This window comes from Tursiops truncatus, chromosome 10, assembly GCF_011762595.2.
Source record: "Tursiops truncatus isolate mTurTru1 chromosome 10, mTurTru1.mat.Y, whole genome shotgun sequence".
NCBI lineage: Eukaryota > Metazoa > Chordata > Mammalia > Artiodactyla > Delphinidae > Tursiops > Tursiops truncatus.
This window is the reverse complement of record NC_047043.1, coordinates 10,108,679-10,129,642: the sequence shown is the minus strand read 5'-3', so window position 1 is coordinate 10,129,642 and position 20,964 is coordinate 10,108,679. Positions and strand designations below refer to the sequence as shown.

The 20,964-nt window shown below is 45.8% G+C and overlaps 1 protein-coding gene across 1 annotated transcript in view; it reads left to right on the top strand.

Annotated features, from left to right (window-relative positions):
- Positions 1-20,964, top strand: part of TBC1D7 (TBC1 domain family member 7) — a 141,780-nt gene that overhangs the window by 100,513 nt on the left and 20,303 nt on the right. The gene's annotated exons all lie outside the window — the stretch shown is intronic.

The following is a 20,964-nucleotide window of genomic DNA, read 5'->3' as shown; positions in this document are numbered from 1 at the left end:
TGGTTCATTCCTCCATGAGCAGATCGTGATGTTAGTGCATTCAGAACGCAGCCCGCCCATTCAGACAAAGTTGCAGCAAATCCCTGCGTTCACATGGATTTTGACAATGCACACATAACATTCTCACACCTTAAGGTCGGTTCTGAAGAAGGCCGTGAGAGAGAGTGCTTCATCAGAGCTGAAAGCCCCACTTGCCCAAATGTAAGATATGGTTGCGATGAGGTCCATTTCTCTAGTTTCTTCTAGCCAAGTGGCCTGCGAGCCAACCCCTGATGGAAGACACCACACTCCTGAGCGTTTATGTACATTTTCAACCCAGTTGTTTCTTCACAGATTTGGAATCTCCTCGTGATGCTGGTTTCTCTCAATTTAGGCTCATTTCTTGTTACGTAAACCGGGGACTGTGCCTTGTCCTACTAAATTACAGGATATGATCACATTGCTTTCGTAGTCTCTGAACTGTTGTTTAAAAAGAACAGTTGCAATTACATTGCAAGTCATTCAGACTGTATCAATAGTTTACGGGTCAAACGAAGAAGAATCTATGTCTCCTCCTGTGCCGATCTACCCCCTCGCCACTCCCACCCCACCACACACGTACACACACACAGATACACAGGACCATTTTCCAGTTTCACCTTTTATCTTGTGCGTTTTTAGCACCTATTTTGACAAGTCTGGGTGATACAACGTGAAGGATACAATGACTGCTACAATTGTTATGAGAATGAAATACACATCTACAAAGTGTGCACAGTTTTGTGTACAAACGAAAGAATAATAATTTCACCTCACTCTAAGTTGTATGCTCCCATTTTATCAACACACATTTACCTTAATCTTGCCTGAGAAGAAAAGATCCCTCTGCCTAGATATTCCTCGACAGTCCCTACATGCACTCGTCAGTAGCAGTGCCCCCTGCTGGAAGGCTGGCCAGGAAGTGTAGAGAACAGAAATGGAACAGACGCCACTTCACAGAGCTGAGCCATGTCACAACCAACTAGACAGCGCGACAGCTTACTTGAGCCAAAACCTCTACAAAGAAGCTGATGCAAAACATTCAAAATTCTTCACCTTGTTCATTCAGGTTCAGGCTTCCTTTGGAATCCTGTCTCTGAGTCTCCATCTGCTGGGTAAATTCCTGAGAGATGACTTGAGCTAGGACAGCCTTTGCAGCATTGCTGTGCTCCAACCACAGCTCTACAAGATGAAGTCATATCTAAGTTGGCTGTTGGACTTCCTCCAAAAATATCCTAACGAAGGGAACACCTTTCTCTCCTAATGTTACATAGATTGCGATCACCTTGGGTCAAACCAAACTCTCCCTTTAGCCACAAGTGAAAAGGAAAGACTAACTTCAGAAGCAACTTCTTGGGCAATTGCAGATTCATTCCTTTCTTGGGGAATGATTTGTATATTGACAGAGCTCAATCCCAGAATTACCATCTGGGGTGTACATGTACCGAAGTCCCATTGTCTCTGACCCATTCATCATTGGCCACCGGCACCTTGGAAGCAGGACACCCTGGGGAGGAGGAACCCTAAGAGGGCTGTGAGTGGCTGCGACAGATGTGGAGTTCACGTCCACAAAGCACACAAGGCCCTAGGGAGTCCCCAGTCTTGAAACACCCCCTATCCAAGTCACTACCTCCCTTTTAAAGAGCCCTGAGGGGTCTAAATCAGGCTGAAGCCAGACCCAAGCTGCTTGAGGCTGTCTTGGGGATGGTGACTCACTCCAGACCCCTCAAAACCAAAGACCAGGGCTTCCCTTGGTGGCGCAGTGGTTGAGATTCCGCCTGCCGATGCAGGGGATACGGGTTCATGCCCCAGTCCAGGAGGATCCCACATGCCGCCCGTGAGCCATGGCTGCTGAGCCTGCGCGTCCGGAGCCTGTGCTCCGCGGCGGGGGAGGCCACAACGTGAGAGGCCCGCGTACCGCAAAAAAAGAAACAAAAAAGCAAAGACCAAGCAGGCATAATAGCTAGTGAAACTACAGGGAGGGAGGCAAGGCCAGAGCCCCCGCTGTCTTTCTAGGCCTTCTGAGGCTGCCTGTCTGGGATGTGGTGGCTAAAAGGGAGGCTGGAGCATCAGTCACCCTTCAGTGTGCTGGGCTTAGGCATCTGACTTGGCACTCAGGTTTCCACCATGAAGCAGAAGAGAGAGTCAGCCTGGGACCAGCAGCTGCGTATCAGTACAGCTGTGAGATGCTGACACGCATGTATCACTAAGAAAGAAGTGAGCGGGAAGAGATGGGGAAAAGAAGAGAAGAGGGAACTGGGGTAAAGGCAGGGCAGGGGAGACACAGAGCAGAAGCAGGAGTGGAAATTCGTGCCAAGGGGAAAAAAGAGATGAAGGGAGAAAACGTGGAGAAAGGGCAGAGGCATGCGTTTGAGATATGGAAGTTTCTGTAGATAAGCAAATGTTACACGAGATAACTGAAACGCCGTTCCTCTGTGGCCGACAGGCCTAATCTGTGCTCTGAGGACAGCTTGAGAGAGGAGGAGAGCGGATGAGAAGGCACGAGGGAGGAATTCCTGTAGAACTTGGCACAGTCTGGCTGACTCACTCTGGGAGCTGTTCAAAGCGATCCAACTGTCGGCATTTGCTAGAAAAACTTCCATACCAACCTCTGTGTTAAATAAGCACCAGACCCTAAGTGCACCCTGAGCCCATCCTCCTTTCTCGTTGCTTTTCTTATTTGCAATCCCCGCCCCCAAACCTGAAGTTTCCAAGGATTCACCAGCTGCCACTTTGCCCTGTCCCTTAGTCCCCTCCAGGGACTCTTGGACACATTCAGGAATCTTCCAGGTAGCCTTTTTCTTTTTTTCTGCACACACAGAATCTCTCATCCCTCCTCAGCTTTCAGAGACCCTGCCCACCAGGCCATTGCTACAACCTGTTTTCTCCTTTTGCACCGGAGCTTTTCTGAAGAAAGTCTCCCGAGGGAGCAGGCCCGGCCCAGCAGGAGCGGGTGCTCGTCAGCTACACCCAGCCCTGGCTTCTGCTGTCTTGAGTCCCCTGGCTCAGTCCTTGGATCTGTCCTGGGTCTTGTCAGGTTGCCTGTGACATCCAGGCTCTTCCCTTCCTTGTTCACAACATCCTCTTGCTTTCATTTATCCATTCATCCGAGCGGAGGTCATGTGACGAGAGCCTCTCCACCTGTTTTCCTGATCACCCAGCACGTGTTGTATCTGACCCGCTTCCTCATCCTGGCCTGGGGAAGCAAAGGCAGACATCTTTCCCTTCTAAGGCTGCATCTCATCCCTTCCCAGCCTGCTCTCAGTCCCCACCCGGAATCTCTCCCTGTCCACTGAACTCTCCCTTCATCCTTCAGCTGGGCCAGAGTATAGATTCAGGGAGTCTCTGAACTTGGATGGAAAGAAAAAACCAAAAAAGTGCATCTTAATTTTCACTAACTCTACCTGAAGTTAGCATTTTCTTCAATTGTATCATCAAGTTACAGTTGGATTAGCAGTATCTGTGACTTTATCACCGGTAAGAATCACATGTATCTTCAGATCTTATCACTGGTTTTACAGGTATCTTGAAATATCATTCATACTCATCACTGCTCTAAAATTATGGAAATCATTATACTATAACCAGATCTTTTAATTTAATACTGCAGTTAAAAGCCCATACATTGCCCTATCACAATTTTAAAAATTTGGGGGGTACATATAACAATATAATTTGTTACTTTATAGTCATATGTGTCTTATTTTATACGTTCAAAACAGTATTCCGTGGGGTTAAACACATTACTCCAAAAAGGGGTCCATCGGCTCCACCAGATTGCCAAAGATATACAAGGCACAAAAAAGTTGAGAACCTCCGAGTATGGCAGAAATAGCCTTAGCATGGTCCTTACTCTCAACTATAAACTTTTTCCATGGTGATTGAATATGATTTAAATAATGACACAATTTGTTTAAAAGAGATACTCTGAAATCCGAAGACCCCTTCTGGGGGTCCGAACCCATGTCTTCCTTTGGAGGAAGTTCTTACTCCAAAGCCCCGTTTCCCAAAGAAAGCTGAGCACCAGTACCAAAAGGGCCGCCTTAATAGAAGCTGACCTGGGGGCTCTGCACCTCACCACCTGCATTGATTTGGGGGCAGAAGAGGTAGCTGGAAAATTTTAAAATGCGAACAACACGGGCATCTATTAAACAGCCCGCACTGTAATTATACAATGAAAGTTCAAATCCCTTCCATCCCAGACCCTCATTTCCACTCCCTAGAGGCAACTGCCACCCACAATTTTTATCCTCTCCCTGAAAGTATCCCAGCATCCGCACAAGTATTATACATACACTGTACACACGGCGGGGTCTTGCTGTTTTTTTCGTAATGTATTTTTAACCTCTTTCCACATCAGCATGTAACATTGACCTCTTTTTTTTTTTTTTTTGCGGTACGCGGGCCTCTCACTGTTGTGGCCTCTCCCGTTGCGGAGCAACAGGCTCCGGACGCGCAGGCTCAGCGGCCATGGCTCACGGGCCCAGCCGCTCCGCGGCATGTGGGATCTTCCCGGACCGGGGCACGAACCCATGTCCCCTGCATCGGCAGGCGGACTCTCAATCACTGCGCCGCCAGGGAAGCCCTGACCTCATTCTTTTTCATGGCTGTATCGAAAAAAATCTACATGAAAAATTCTAACTGAAATTTTTTTCAGCTCTGGAGATAGATGGTGGTAGATTGCATAATCATGTGAATTTCTGAGGCCCACTGAACCATACACTTAAAGATGGTTAAGATGGTAAATGTTATGTTTTGTATATTTTACCACAATTAAAATAAATGTTAAGCTCCCCAAGTAATTGAGCTGCAGACCCGGACCCTACCTCCTCCCCCCACCTCCCTTCAGGTCGGCCAGCCTGACATCTTGGAAACCCCTACTCCTTTTTCCCTCTTTGCTGCCATTCAGAGCTCTCTCGTTCATATTTCTTTTCAGAAACAAAAGCTCTCCTTTCCACGGGTGGGTGTTACCAGAATGTAAGTGGATGAAAGGTTCTTTCCTAAGCCTGTCAGGAGTCAGCAGACAGCTGCAACACCACTGACAGTCCCAGCTCTGGTGAGGACAGAATCCTTTTCAGCTCTGGAATGTCTTTCATCCTCAGTGTTGAAAGCTTTGTGGAAATTGGGCCAGGGCTCGTCAAACAATTCAAGCCTGGTCACAAACAACCCCAAAAGTCTATGCTAATGCCTCCTTGGACTGTTTTTCACTGGCGTTTTGACGTCCTTGACCAGATAAAGGGCTCGGAAAAAGCCTTTTCACCAGTGGCCTGTTCAGATAAGTTAAATCCCCTGAAATTCAGCACCGTGTGGGGTATCCCTAGGGTTTAATGTACTTCCATTGGTCTGTGGACTCTGAAGCAGTTCAGATCAGAGAGAACAGAAGCTCGTCCAGAGTACAGCATCCTGGAACTGTCACCCCAGGCAGATGCTCCCAGAGCCTTGGGCCATCGCGTCACATCAAGTCCATGGGATGTATTGCCTTGGCTACAGACGGACTCAGGCCACTGAGTCAGACACTTACCTTAGTCACCTGGAAAAGTTACTGTGACACCAAATTCTTGTCTCTCCCTGTGAAGGAATCACTTAAACTCTGTTCTGAAAGCCTCCATACGTACCTGCCACATTCAAGTAGCTTGGCTCTGGGAGTTTGTCCCAGCCTCATGAGTTGGGTCCTGCCTGTGACGTGACTGTACTGGAGATAAGGATTTTCCCGTGTCCTGTCCCTCCCTGGAGGGCTTTGCCATGTCAGTGCATACATCCGCATTCCAACACTTCACGGAAGGAGGCTTTGGTTTGGTGAGGCACGGCTCTGAACTTTCAAGTTCATTGGAGATTTCTTTTCAGTTTTCGACTTCTTACTGAGTTACTAACGGCTGCTTCTCTGGAAGGTCTCCTGGTGCAGCCCCTGCCCTTCCCCTGCCCGCGCCATTGCCAGGACTGTCTGTCCATCCATTCACGAACTCTATTGCATGTCCCCTCGATCAGATTTTTACCAGCTCACACATCATTTCTTTGAGGCATCGGGGCCTTGCCCAGCCCCGGCATGGTTCGTCTTCGAGCTGGAGCAACCAGTGAGTGCAGAGGCCTGGCTGTTCTATTCAGAGAACTGTGAAAACACATCCACTGTGTTTTCATTTCACTGCTGCCTTTCCTCTGAGATCAGATTGCTCTCAGACCTCATTCTGTGACTGAGGTCCTGGCAATTACCCTATAAGGTGAAGAAAAGGAGCCAGGACAAGCCCCACGGAGGTCAAAAGGCCCCAAATCTCCTGGCAAGATGGGTTTTTTTTAGATAAAGCCCTTGCTCCCGGTTGCTGGCTTCCCTTGATGTCTGATAATAGACCATTTATAGCCTTTTTAGAACGGTTTCCCAAAAGTTAACTAGTTCTAGTCTAGGGTGAGCTTCAAGAGACTGGACTTTCAGCTGAGAAAAGAAATAGAATCAGCATTCAATTCTGCCTTTTATGCTCTGGGTTCCTCGTTGGCAACGTTTTCCTGCAGGACACCTGAGAGATGGTAGCAGCTACAATGGGAGTTCTGTGCTCTGTGATCATTTTTGCTTGGATTTTTAGTCAGACCTGTCCTCTACCCCTCCCGTGCTCCCCAAGTCCATTCTAGGGGGTGCAGCCGACTCTTGGGCTAGGGACAGATGTGTATATATATATACACACATACCTACATATATACTTTATATATATTTTACATATATATGAATTTTACATATATACATACATAGAACTTTGAAAAGTTACCTGCAGAGCAGCGATTCTCAAAGTGTGTTCCCTGGCTCAGCTGCATCACGCAGGGAGCTTGTTAGAAACACAAATCCTCGGTCCCACCCCAGACCCTGGATACACAGGGCCTAAGCCCAGCGAGCCCTCTAGACCAGTGTGAGGCACGCTCACTGTATCACGGCCCTAGGTGAGGTTGTCTTCTATCTATCCCCATTCAGAATCACAGTTCTAGACAGCGGCTCTCAGCCCTGGCTGCATCTTAGAATCACCTGGGGAGCTTTCGCAAAACAGATACCCTGGCTCCTCCCATAAGCCCCAGGCTCTGCTTTAACTCACCTGCCGGAGGACCCAAGCATAACTCTTCAGGTGACTCTAATGGACAGCCAGGGTTCCAGAACTGCTTCTACTGTTCTCTTTGTAGATTTCAGCAGCCTTGTAAGTGACCACCTGTTTGTTCCCTGCTCCCTCCTCCCAGCACAGAAGGAATTTACTGCTTGTAACTCATCACGATCACTCATCAGCCAGAGAGACATCGGGAGGGAAGACAGCATTGCCAGAAGGGGAAACTTGGATTTCTAAACCCTGCTCTATCTTATTTCCTGCTGGACTTCAGGAGAATTAAATCCTCGCGCCTTTCTAGGGCTCTAGTTGCCTCATCCCTAAAACAGAAACTAGATGAATAATTCCTTCCTTTTTTCAAGTCAGTGAGCTAGTTGATAGTCTCTTAAATTCTTTTCCAGAAAAAAAAGAAACAGACAGAAAAATGAATCTTAGATTCTAAGAGCTTTTAAAAGGTCAGAACTGGTCTTCAGCATAGAATTGCTAATATTTGATTTTACTCCCTCCAGGATGGGCAGAAAATATTGTGAGCTGGTCAGTTTTGTGTTTTTGTAGTTGAGTCTAAAAGGAGTTGGTACTCAGACAAACAGATGCCAAAAAGGAAGCCATTACAATGGTTTGTATTCTTACTCTGCCCTAGAATGTTCCAGTGGGCACTCAGCAGTGTATCTGGAGGGCAGCCCACTTTCATGTTCATTCCAGTTCCCCCATGTTCATGGACATCTGATTCTTTTCACTTCTACTCAGCCGCCCACCTTTCCTCCCAACTTCTCCCCCATCCCCCACTTTTTCTGCCTCTGCAAACATTTTTACAATAATCCGCCTGTGATGAATCTTCATGGAGCTTGTCCACCCCCCATGACAACATACACACTCCTGTAGAAACAACTAGAGTGGGCCAGATTGGAGAAAATGAATCGGTTAAGTGTTTCCTTAATTTTTCTGGTATGTTCACTTTCTTCTTCCCAGAAAACAAGATAAGTTGTTTCCTCTCCTCCTAGCCCTGGCCCCAACAGTAAGTGATGCAATTAGGAGGCTGAGGGAAGATGGTAAATGGTTTCCAGGTGGTACTGTATCAACAGTACTATGTAATTAGCCAAGTAAACCTGTAATGTCTAGGAATTCCTTCCGAGAGGAAAAAGAAAAAGTAAAAAAGGAACCCAGGAACATGGCCAGAACATACAGTCACGCCTTCCCAGCCGTGGCCCGGGTCACCCTGGGGACAGCTCAGTTCTGGATGTGTTCAACGTATATGAATCCACCTTCCGTTCTTTGTCTACATCCTACTCCACTTCTATAATCCAAGAACTTGCCTTTTCCCGAGGAGATGTGCAGGAAGGGGGACTTGGACAGCCAGCTGCAAACCCCCAACCCCTTTCTAGGCTTGAATTTGGGAGACTCAAGAGCAGCTGGCCAAGACCTATAGCTATGCTTTTTTTTAACTTTATTTTTTATACAGCAGATTCTTATTAGTTATCTATTTTATACATATTAGTGTATATATGTCAATCCCAATCTCCCAATTCATCCCATCATCATCACCCCCCACCCCCACTTCCCCCCTTGGTGTCCATGTTTGTTCTCTACATCTGTGTCTGTTTCTGCTTTGCAAACCAGCTCATCTGTACCATTTTTCTAGATTCCACATATATGCATTAATATACGATATTTGTTTTCCACTTTCTAACCTACTTCTCTCTGTATGACAGTCTCTAGAGCCATCCATGAGCCGTAACATTTTACTAAGTGTTCTGATCAAGGTCAATGACCACTTTTTTTTTTTTTTTTTTTTTTTTTTGCGGTACGCGGGCCTCTCACTGTGGTGGCCTCTCCCGTTGCGGAGCACAGGCTCGGGACGCGCAGGCTCAGCGGCCATGGCTCACGGGCCCAGCCACTCCGCGGCACGTGGGATCTTCCCGGACCGGGGCACGAACCCGTGTCCCCTGCATCGGCAGGTGGACTCTCAACAACTGCGCCACCAGGGAAGCCCCAGTGACCACTTTTATTCTCTTTTCCATATGCTCCCCTCACTGCTGAGGAGATCTGTCTTCTGGATCCCAGGTCTGCAGTCCTATCACGCCACCTAGAAGTTTCTCAGGGAAGTTGGTAAGGGTTTAGATGTGTAGATTCTACACACTAATTCTGAGAGTTCCTACTGCTTTTATGACTAAAGAGATTTTTGTACATTGTTTAATTTTCTGGTTGCATCTTTGATTCACTTTTAAAAAAACTAATTGAGGGGCTGTTTTAGCTTCTAACTGTTAAATCCTGATGAGACCCAGCTAGCCTCCAAGACAACTTCTCCTTGCTATGGGGCATATTTGGAATTCTGTATTCATTTGGATATGTTTAGGTGTATAAAACAGAGGCTCAAAATAACAGAGGTTTAAACAAGGTAAGAGTAGCTTTCTCTCTCCGTAACAGCTGAAGCTGGGATGGTGGGTGTTCTCAGCCAGTAGTCAGGGCCTGGTCCCTTTACCCGGTTGCTCCATCTTCCCTAGGAAGTTGTGTCTGTCTGGAGGGTTCTAAATGGCTCACAACTGGGTCTGCATTCCAGCCGGCAGGAAAAAGGACGTGGGAGAACGCGTTCCTTCTCTTTAAGGGCGTGACCCGAAGTTTCACACAAACGTCCCCCTCACGTATTTTGGCCAGGGCTTCGCCTACTGACCACACTTAGCTGCAGGCAAGGCTTAGAAACGCAGCCTTGATTCCGACGGCCCTATTACATTCACACCTGACGTTTTCCCACTCTGACCCACCTAGACCTAATTTCTATGTTCACCCTTGACTTTCAATTGAGGTCGCCCCCTAAAGACTCAGCTTCAGCTATCTTCCCACTTGTGCTCCAGTTCCTAGCCCGTCTCCCCACCTCAAGAATGTGGTTCCGGTAAATCCTCCCCGTTCTGGCCAGATCAGCAATTCTTCCTTTGCTACCATACCATTTCATAACCATACGTACATGCTATTTCTTACTCTGGACTTTACTTCCTTATCACCCCAACCCCAGCTGCCATCCATTTCTTTGCTTCTCTTTGCAGCAAAACTTCTCAAAAGAGCCGCTGAGATGCTCTGTCTCCAATTCTCCTCCCATTTTCTCCCAAAACCACTCCAATCAGGCTTTTGCTCTCAATGATCTTAAGGTCATCAACGACCTCCTGTGCTCAATTCTCAGTCTCCTTTTTTACTTGATGTATCAGCAGTATTTGATACAGCTGATCGATCCCTCCTCGATATACTTTTTAAATTTTTATTTATATATTTGTTTTATTTATTTGGCTGCATTGGGTCTTCGTTGCTGCGTGCGGGCTTTCTCTAGCTGTGGCGAGCGGGCGCTACTCTTTGCTGCGGTGCACGGGCTTCTCATTGTGGTGGCTTCTCGTTGACGAGCACGGGCTCTAGGCCCGCGGGCTTCAGTAGTTGTGGCATGTGGGCTCAGTAGTCGTGGCTCACAGGCTCTAGAGCACAGGCTCAGTAGTTGTGGCGCACGGGCTTAGCTGCTCCATGGCACGTGGGATCTTGTCAGACCAGGGCTCAAACCCGTGTCTCCTGCATTGGCAGGTGGGTTCTTAACCACTGCGCCACCAGGGAAGTCCCTCAATATCCTTTTAAAATTTGGTTTCCAGGAAAATCTCCTGATTTTCTTCTTACCTCACGGATTGCTCCTTCTTGGTCTCTTACGTGAATTCCTCCTTTTCTCATGACCTTTTGATGCTGACGTGTCCTCTCTTTCCTTCTCTCCTTCATCTTCCCACTGCCATGCTGATCTCATGGCTCTTCAGTAGCCCTTATATGCTGACAGCTCACAAATTTTTATCTCCTTCCTGGATCTCTCCACCGATCCCCATCAGTATGGACCAATCAGGAGACAGACACCACACAGTAATTGGAGCCGGGACAGTTTCATATAATTATCACAGCAGACTGGAGTAATGGAGGGTTGGCTAGCCGGGAATAAAGACGACTCTGAAGAATACAGGAATAGCAGCTAGGGGAGTAGCCATTACTCCTAGGGCTGAGATAGAGAGCCCAAGGAGGGAGCAAATCTGGAAGAGGGGACCCCCATTCACACCCTAGGGCTGAGATCCAGACCTGGTTGGAGAGGGAACAGCTGTGGTTCATGGGATGGTGGAGACGTTTGCGCAGCAGCTGCTCTGGTGGGACTTGCTGAGAAATGGCCCTTTTGGGTGCTGGGCAAGCTGTCGGCTGCTTGGAACCTGTGGCAAAGCCGCACAAAAAGGTCCTGAAGGAAGCCATCCGTGATGGGGTGTCCGGTTCTGAACCTGCCAGGAGCTGGCTTTGGCTGTCACCCACTGCAAGCGTCAAGCTCTGCAGATGCCGTGCACAGTGCAAGTGACTGCCAGGAAGAGCTCACCAGAGTCAGGAAAAGAAACCCTTTCATCTTGCAGTGTCCTGGCAGGGCACTCTGCCGAGAAAACTTAATATCATGCCAGAGGGCAGAGGAAAAACGTTTACAGGGTTTAGCTCCATTATCACAGAGCAGGCACGGAAAGGTGGATTTGGAGCTGAGAGGCATTTAACTGACATCTCTGGACTTGTGATCAATCATCTACGTGACATTTCCACTTGGATGTCTCATAGACATCTCAGACTTACTATGTCCAAAACTGAACTAGTGCCCCAATCCTCCTCCCAAACGTCTACCTGCCATCTTCCCCATTCTTGCAGTTGCTCAGGCCCGACTCTCCAAGTCATTGCTGACTCTCACATCCTAGCAAATCCTATTATGTGGGTGGACGTCTTTCTGTGCAATGCTGGTCAGGTGCTTCTGAATCAAGGCAGAGCTGAGCATTTTCCCCTTTATTTCCTCAAAGAAGGAAAACATCTGCAAGTGAACAAAGGACATTGCATTTTATTGCTCTTTTCCTGTAACAAACTCCACTGCTGCATTTAAAAATGTTACTTATGCCTTGACAAGTTCCTTTTTGTTTATGTTTTTGTTTTCCTCTGAGAAATGCCGCTTCTCCTAGAACCTTTCTCCCCCACATTCCTAGATAGCAGCTTTTTGATGCCGAAGCTAGAATAAGGCCAAGGGCTCATCTTTCAACTGAAAATTAGGTATTTTTCATGATAGGTGACTAGGAATAAATCCTTGTGAAAGCCTGGTTATTTCATGGATCTTGGGATCTTTTGCTGTGTCAAATGTACGTGCAAAAGATGCCTCAGCAATACCTAAGGGCAGATGTTAAACAAAATGATTCCATACACCGTTTCTTTATAATTTTGTGCTTTTCCTGAGTCATTACAAGAAGTGAAAAGGGTCCTGCTCCTTCTGAAGTCTTATCAAGATTTCTCCTTCCCTTCTCTCCGTCTCCATTGCCCTCCTTCTTCTGCTTCCACCTCATCCCTCTTCGTTATATATATATTTTTTGCGGTACGCGGGCCTCTCACTGCTGTGGCCTCTCCCGTTGCGGAGCACAGGCTCCGGACGCGCAGGCTCAGCGGCCATGGCTCACGGGCGCAGCCACTCCGCGGCATGTGGGATCTTCCCGGACCGGGGCACGAACCCGCGTCCCCTGCATTGGCAGGCGGACTCTCAACCACTGCGCCACCAGGGAAGCCCTTCGTTCTATTTTAATCATGAGCATCAGTGGAGCTGTTGAAGGGTTTACAGGAGTAGCTCCTCCATGTTTTAATCCTTGTGTGGGGTGTTCATTTCCCTGGTAAAAGGAACAGATCTAAAATCCTACAGACTTTTATGTCTGTGTTATGAACTCCACTGCAGTGCTTCTCATGCAATCTTGTGACAAAGAACCAGCTTTAAAAAAAAATTCCAATCTGTTGTGGACTTAACTTTTCTCAAATATAATCAATATGAATTACTAGAACATGAAATTAAAAAGATACAAATTCAAGCCCTCAATTTTTATTATTAGATTCAATAGGCATAAAACTACTCTCCCAAGTTGCTCTCAGAGCGTCTAAGGGTGTGCTCTGAATTTCTGCACCTGGGCTGCACACCCATCCCACACAGTCCGTGGACCACCACTAGTCAGAGGACTACACTTTAAGCAGCTCTACTCCAGCAATCTTGTTACTACTGCCTTACAGTGTTTTGGTTTATAAGGAAGATCCAAAACACCTGCAAATTCTCCATTTTACCCTAAATCTAAACGACTGACAAAAACTATGCACCAAAGAGCAAACACGCACACGCACACATGCACACACACACACACACCAATAACAGTACCACTGCACAGAGAGGTAACATAATGTAGGTTAAGTATGGGAGCCAGATATCAACCATCTACAAGTTGCATCCACTTGAACTCATCTCCTATAAAATGTGGTGGAAATAGTAGCACCAGTTGCTTCCATTTGTTAAAATAGTTAACAGGCGTGATATGCATACAGCTCTTAGAACACAAGGCACTCAATAAATTTAGCTGTTATACTTTTTACTTGAGAATAAAGAGGTCTTTGTTACTTTGCTCAGCATTTCCATCTGCAAGAAGATGGATCTGTGGTCTACCTGACAAGCCAGGGTCCATCTTCCCTTCCCAAGCATCTGGAAATAGCTGCTAGATCTTGGTGGAGGCAGAATCCCAACACCCCCTTAGGCATGAAGTTCTCCCTAGCTCAGTGCGAGGAACATCCCAACCGCCTACCGTTGCTGCCCTCTGCTGCTTCCATTGAGAATTACACCAAGCAGAGTTTCTACTGCGGAAGGCTAGCAACATCTCACCCCAAGTGGAGGGAGTTATCAGCATGTACTTTGTTCCAGACTTGATTGAATGTCTTAGAATTTGCTCTTCACGGTGCCTTTAACAGCACAGCTTTGCACGTTCACATGGGCATACGGTCTATAACTGCTTCTGCACTTTGCCATCAAATGCAGACTTTTGTTGCCTCAAGCTCGGCCTATTTGCAAGGATATGAGGCCAGTTCTCAAACCTTGCTGACGCCCTCGTCTTGATTTTTCATGCCCCATATCCCAGATATCCAGTCTTGAGTCCCAAGTTAGCTGTGACCTCTCATAGCCTATCAGATGCCCAAACCCATCCCTCCTTCCCTCTGCACCTCCAGAGAGGCCCTCCTGCCTCCAAGTCTCTTCCCTTTACAGGTCTTTGAGACCCATGGTTACAAAGCCTTCCTGATCTGAGTCACCTGTCCGCTGCCTGCACTTGGTCCAGCTCCTTTGACCTTCTCCATCTGACCCTTCCTGCTCTCAAGCCTTATCTCTTGTGATACCCACACAGCTGCCATTGGCCAAGTCCCATTTCCACATACACATTATCATTTCCTTTGTGGTTAGTGGGTGCTGTTTCTTTTGTCAAAAATACCATCATTTATACAAAAAATGCCTGCTCGTGATCATTACAAAAATAAATATGAACAAAGAGCAACCCTTTAGTGATCGTGGAATTAATCTGACAGCGATTAGATGTGTTTAAGCATCTGGCATGTCTCCTAAATTGCACCAGAAGAATCTGGAAGCACTTGGTTTGGCCTCAGAGTCAACGGAAGGAGGGGAAGGGCTCAAATTCTCAATACTCAGCTCAAGTTCTCTTTCCTCCACGGTGTCTTCACCTACCACTCCAGGCAACAGTACCTCAATTTCCATGGCCTTTCTTATGTGCTACTTAGGTTGCCCTTATCAAATGTATGGTTACTTGGGTAAATTTCTTCTTAAATTATTTTTCTGATGAAACTTTTGTTGAACTTTGGAGAATGAATAAAGAAAATGGTAAGATTAAAAATGATTTTTGGCCCTCTGTCTCCAATGAAGGTGTGGAATAAGAACGACAGGTTTATCTCCCACCAACTATCTTTTCTGACCACAATGGTATGAAACTAGAAATCAATAATAGGAAGAAAACTGAAAAAAATGCACAGATATATGGAAATTAAACAACACACTCCTTAATAAACAACGAGTGGAAGAAGGAATCAAAAGGGAGCTCAAGAAATATCTTGAGGGGCTTCCCTGGTGGTGCAGTGGTTGAGAGTCCGCCTGCGGATGCAGGGGACACGGGTTCGTGCCCCGGTCCGGGAGGATCCCACGTGCCGCAGAGTGGCTGGGCCTGTGAGCCATGGCCGCTGAGCCTGTGCGTCCGGAGCCTGTGCTCTGCAACGGGAGAGGCCACAACAGTGAGAGGCCCACGTACCGCAAAAAAAAAAAAAAAAAAACAAAAAAACACAAATCAACAAATGGGTATACTACTTTAACAGAATAAAGCATAAAGATCACAATCATCTCAATAGAAACAGCATTTGATAAAATTCAACATCATTTCATGATTAAAAAAACTCTCAATAAATTTGGTATATAAGGAATATACCTCAACATAGTAAAGGCTGTACAAGACAAACTCATAGCTAACATCATACTCAACAATGAAAAGCTGAAAGCTTGTCCTCTAAGATCAGGAACAAGACAAGGATGCCAACTCATCCTGCTATTTGTGACAACATGGATGAATCTAGAGGACATTATGCTAAATGAAATAGGCCAAGCAGAGGGAAAAAATTGATGCGCATAAGATTCTCCACCCAACAACAGCAAGATACATAGTAAGAGTATATCGAACATTTACTGAGATAAACCATTAAATAATTCCCTATAGTTTTAAAAGAATTCAAGTCATAACAAGTATATTATCTGACCACAACAGAATTAAATTAAAAATCAGAAATAGGAGGATCTCTGGAAAATTCCTCAAATCTTTGGAAACTAAATAACCTACCTCTAAATAATCCATGGTTCAATGAAGAAATCAAAGGGAATTAGGAAGGATTATGAACTGAGTTATTTAAATTTGTGGGATGCTGTTAAAGTAATACTCAGGAGAAATTATAGTAATAAATGCATGTATTATAAAAAAAGTCTCCAAGCAGTTTCCACCTTAAGAATCTAGAAAAAAAGAGCAAATTAAACTACAGAAAAGAGAAGAAAGGTAAGAATAAAAATCAGAATGGAATCAGTGAAGTAGAAAACAGAAAAATAATAGAGAAAAATCAATAAAACCTAAAACTGGTTCTTTGAGAAGATCAACTAAATTGATAAACCTCCTGCCAGACTGATCAGGAAAAAAAGAGAGAAGATACAAATTACCAAGATCATTGAGTGAGAGAGGTGATCTCACTATAGGACATGGAACTGCAAATCCCACAGCCACTAAAAGGATAATAAAGATACATTATGGAAAACTTTACGGCAATCAATTTTAAAACTTAAATGAAATGGAGAAATTTCTAGAAAGACCTAAACTACTAAAGCTTAATCAAGAAGAAATAGATGTCCTGCATAGCCCTCTATCTTTTAAAGACATTGCATACATAGCTTAAAACCTTCTCACAAAAAAATCTCTAGGCCTGGATGGTTTCCTTAGTGTATCCTACCAAACATTCAAGGAAGAACTAACACCAGTTGTACACAAACTCTTCCAAAAAATAGAAGTGGAAGAAGGAATACTTCCCAACTTGTTCCATGAGGTCAGCATTAGCCTGATAGTAAAACCAAATAAAGACTTAACAGGAAAAAGAACACTAAAGAACATCATCCCTCATGAAAATAGATGCAAAATTTATAAACAAAGTTCTAGTAAATCAAATCCAACAATATATAAAAACGGTAATACATCATGATCAAGTGATGTTTATCCCAGGAATGCACAATTTGTTTACCTTTGAAAATCAATCCGTGTAATTCACCATATTAACAAAGTACTTATGAAAAACCACGTGATTATCTCCATGCAGAAAAAGCATTTGGCAAATTCTAACATCTGTTCCTGATCAGAATGCCTTTGGGAGATGTGTTTTGCTGGCTCTGAGGTCGGCCGCTTTGGGGTCTCTCTCTACTTTCTCCTACATGTGCCCTGCTTGCTCTCTACTGCTTCTGGAAATTCTTCAGCTACTTTATATTTTTTTCTAGTTTCACTGAAACTGAAATGGAGTTTTCATTTTAACTTTGATGACTTTACCTGCCATCTTGACACTAAAAGGGCCAAAGATTCACGCAAAATATAAAACAGGGCAAAGGTCAAATAATTAACGGTGGCTAATGGATTCATTATTAGCTAAATGACCCCACGTGCACGAGGCAACCTCTGACCTCTGACCAGAGGTTTCCATATACCAGGACAGTATTGGAAGGCCATAATCACGTCCACGTAATACATATCCTACCAGTTTTGACAGGTAAAGTAATATTTCCTCCCTCTAACAGGACAGCTCTGTGTACAATCATGTATCCTGAAAAAGGGTCATGAAAACACACCACTAGTGCCAAATGATGCCAGTATAAAGTAGGCTTTATTAGAGGGAAGATTTACAAGTAGAAAATAGCGGAGCGTATGCAATCCTTCGATTCTATTCCACAGCTTAGGCAGGGCATAGAGGGTCCATGCACTGCAGACAAACATCACAATCAAGGGGAGCCCCTTCCCCTTAAATTTTCACATATTTACAGTGATGGGGTTGGGTGAAGCACAGATCTGCTATGACACTAAGGGAAGCTCCCTGGTCAGAAAGGGGAGACTCTGGGGGCCTGCACCTGGTGTCTGCCTATGATTAGCCAACTCAGACCTGCTGAACAAGTTCTCCACCAAATGACCGAAATGAAGGAGCCTCCGGGATTTGTCCCTCTTCAGACGTTTTGGAGGTATGATTTTATATGTCAGTCACCTGAATTTATATATTCCCCCAATCATGTTTTCATGGATTTTTTTTTACTATGTTAACTTTGCTTGCTGCTCAAAATGAAGACAGTTGCCTTAGAGCTGTAACCTCACTGGGTCTCCATTGCCTTATCTCTTAAAAAAAGAGGGGCGGGCAGTGGAGGTTTCTGGTATTTGATAATTGCTATCCTACCACAGGTGAATTTAAAAAGATGTGATGCCGTTCCTAAACACTTTGTGCTGTTTTCATACCCTGAAATCTAGCTCTCAGCCCCATCACATCGAATGGAACGGGCTGACCTTTGAGTCCCTTTCAATCTTGAAAGTGAGTTGACTAGCAGGGCAGTTATTCCCATAATTTTAGTGAGAATAATTAACCACCAGAGGATAGTCAGGTTACAGGGCGTTAAGGGGTGAAGGTAGCAAGGGATACATTCAAACAAGGGGCACCTGTGACGTTTAAAATTCTTATTTCCATTCAGTTTCACAAAATTTTATTGCCTGCTAAGATTATGATAAGCGCTGTGGAAGAAAGGAAAAGTGGAGGTGAGTATGGGAAGGTTGAGATTCAGGTAATGGGTTTGCCGTTTTAGGTAAGGTGTTGGAATAGGACTTTGGAGGGAACATTTGTTCAAAATTGAGGTGAGGGAATAGGCCACGTGGTTCTCTGGCGAAACAGCATTTCAGGCGCGGAGGACAGACATGAGAAGGACCCTGGTATTTGATAAGGTAAGAGGAGGCACTCGATGCAGACACTGGTTTTTACTCTGGGTGAAATGGGGAGCCACTGCAGGAGTTTGAGCAGAGGAAGGACATTTTTAAATGGTCACTCTGGCTGCAGTGTTAAGCATCGTCTCCAAGAGACTTATTTCCCATAGAAGCTTCCAAATATTGTCTGTCAGCTCATCAAAAAGCACAGTGAATGACAGTTAAAGGCAACCACGTTCTGTCACCATTTAGCTAATAGCAGCCAATTCACACATAACCTCACTGTGTCAGGTGCCAGGCATTGCCAAGAACTTTACACAGTTTCTCACTTCATCCTTCCAATACCTCTGTGAGATCATCACCGCTATTAGTTCTACTGTAAAGGTAAGAAAAAGAAGATTGTAAGACTTAGTGACCGGTCCAAAGTTTAGATGAAGTAAATGGAATGCTTGAAAGCTAAAACTTGAAAAACTCTACTTGCTAATGTGAAGAAACACTGCCTGAGCAAGGCTTAGAGCCCCAGTGCTGAAGAGCTAAAGATGGTGTTTGCGGGTCGGGTAGAGAAGCACAGGTGTTTGCCTTCAATCATCACGCATTTCTTTTTTAAAGTTCCGTGTAGCCGTTACACCCCAAACCTACTGACACCGTAACTGGACTGACTTTGGTGTTGTTGATTTCTAAGAGTCTCTCTAGAGCTTGGCCCCTGTGTGGTCTGCTCTGTACACATTTGGGCTCTTAGGGAAGCCGCTCCCATCACTGAACTGACTTCTCTTTAGGTGGTACTGAGACCATGGGTCAAATCCATTTCACCTGCCTTTACTCATCAAGGTCGTTTTAAGGCTGCATGTCCTCCAGGTGGCCCGTGGCCTAAGCTATAAAGTAACGGGGATGGGGCGGTGCGCAGCCATCAGTGCAAGGCCGAGGCCTTAGTGCATGACTGTCAGTGGTCCTGCTCTGCCGGTGGTCAGCATCGCAGTGGTCCTGGTGGTGGCGGTCACCCTGGGTCACAGTCTGTGGGACCCAACTCTGTTTGGGGGGCCTGAGGGCCGGCTGGGTGCTGGGTGCCTGGCTCCCTCAGTGATGACGGCGGGGCTGGGTCTGGGGACCCGGCCCTGAAGGCGCTGCCGGCTGAGACCTGCCTCTTCAGCCGAGTCTGGGTGAAGGTCAGAGGACCCACACCCGGGTGCTGGACGAATGCACCCGGCCAGGGTACCCGGCCCACACAGCGACCCCCTCTTCTTAGGACCTGGGCCTCAGAGGACGAAAGTTGAGCCTTAGGACTTTGACCAAGTAAAATGAGAGGTACTGATGTTACTTTGCTTACGGGATTTGTTACCTTTAGGAGTATTACACCTTTAGATGAAAAGTTGTAGAACAGAGAATAACATTTGTTTTGATGGAGGTTTACAGGAACATTGTGACCTGACCATGACCTGATCTACATGGACAGCTGCAAGAACAAAGGATCGGACTCCAAGAAGTTTTCAACAACTAACCACAGCCCTCCCTCATCTTTCCTGTAAAAGGGGTTTTTAAACCACCTGTCTCCTTGCTTGGCCCTGCAATAAACCTTTCTCTGCTTCAAACTCTGACATTTCTGTATTGCTGGGCTGGCTGTGCGTTGGGCACAGGGACTCGCTTTCGGTAACAGTAAGATGTTTGCCCGAGTTGTTTTGCAGGAACTTGGAATCAGCTGTGTCTAGTTTGAGCTGAGCTGGTTAAGACTAGATGGGACCACCGACCCTCCAACTGGGCATGCGTGAGTTTCTGCTTGGTGATCTTGTGAACGTGCGAAGGCCTGTAGCTTAGTTACACCTGTGCAGAATGACCTTCCCACACCTTTTCCCAATCACCTTTCCCATGACTCTGATCTTCCTGCTTCTTTTTTAGCCCATAAGTATCCCAAGCCTCTTTCAGGGAAGCCGCTTTGAGACGGTTCTCCCTCTCTTTGCTGCAAACCTTGGTGTCTCAGCGTTTGGCTTGCTATGCATTGGACAAAACAAACCTGGCTCGGTAACAGTTCCTCGCAAACCCAAGTGGTTTAAAAACCCACTCATCTGGTGCTGCTTGGAGGGCTGTCCCTGAGACCAGTGCTGGTCTGTGACAAGGTAAGCAGAGAAAGTGTTTATAAACTTTAATAGCTATTTTAAAGAGTAATTTTGTCTGCTGAGTCTAAAAACTTGGGGCTTGTATATCTTGTTTTTAAACTTCAGTTTTCAAAGAATTTATAGTGTTTTAACTGAGAGGCTGAATATACAGACAGTAGTCGACCATATATGAAAATAGAACGGACCCACAACCTGCCTAGAAAAACAACCCCTTATCCACAAAAACCAGCCTAAGAAGCCAGCCTGACTGCTAGCTGTAGAAACAACCCAGGAAGTGGAACAATAACTACTGTAGCAACTGGCCTGGACTTGATTGGTATCTTACAGCTTCCCTAATTTGTATCCCTGCTTTTCAATTTAGGACCAGCCAGAGAAAGCCAGATATGGCTAACGGATCACATAGGACACCCGGCT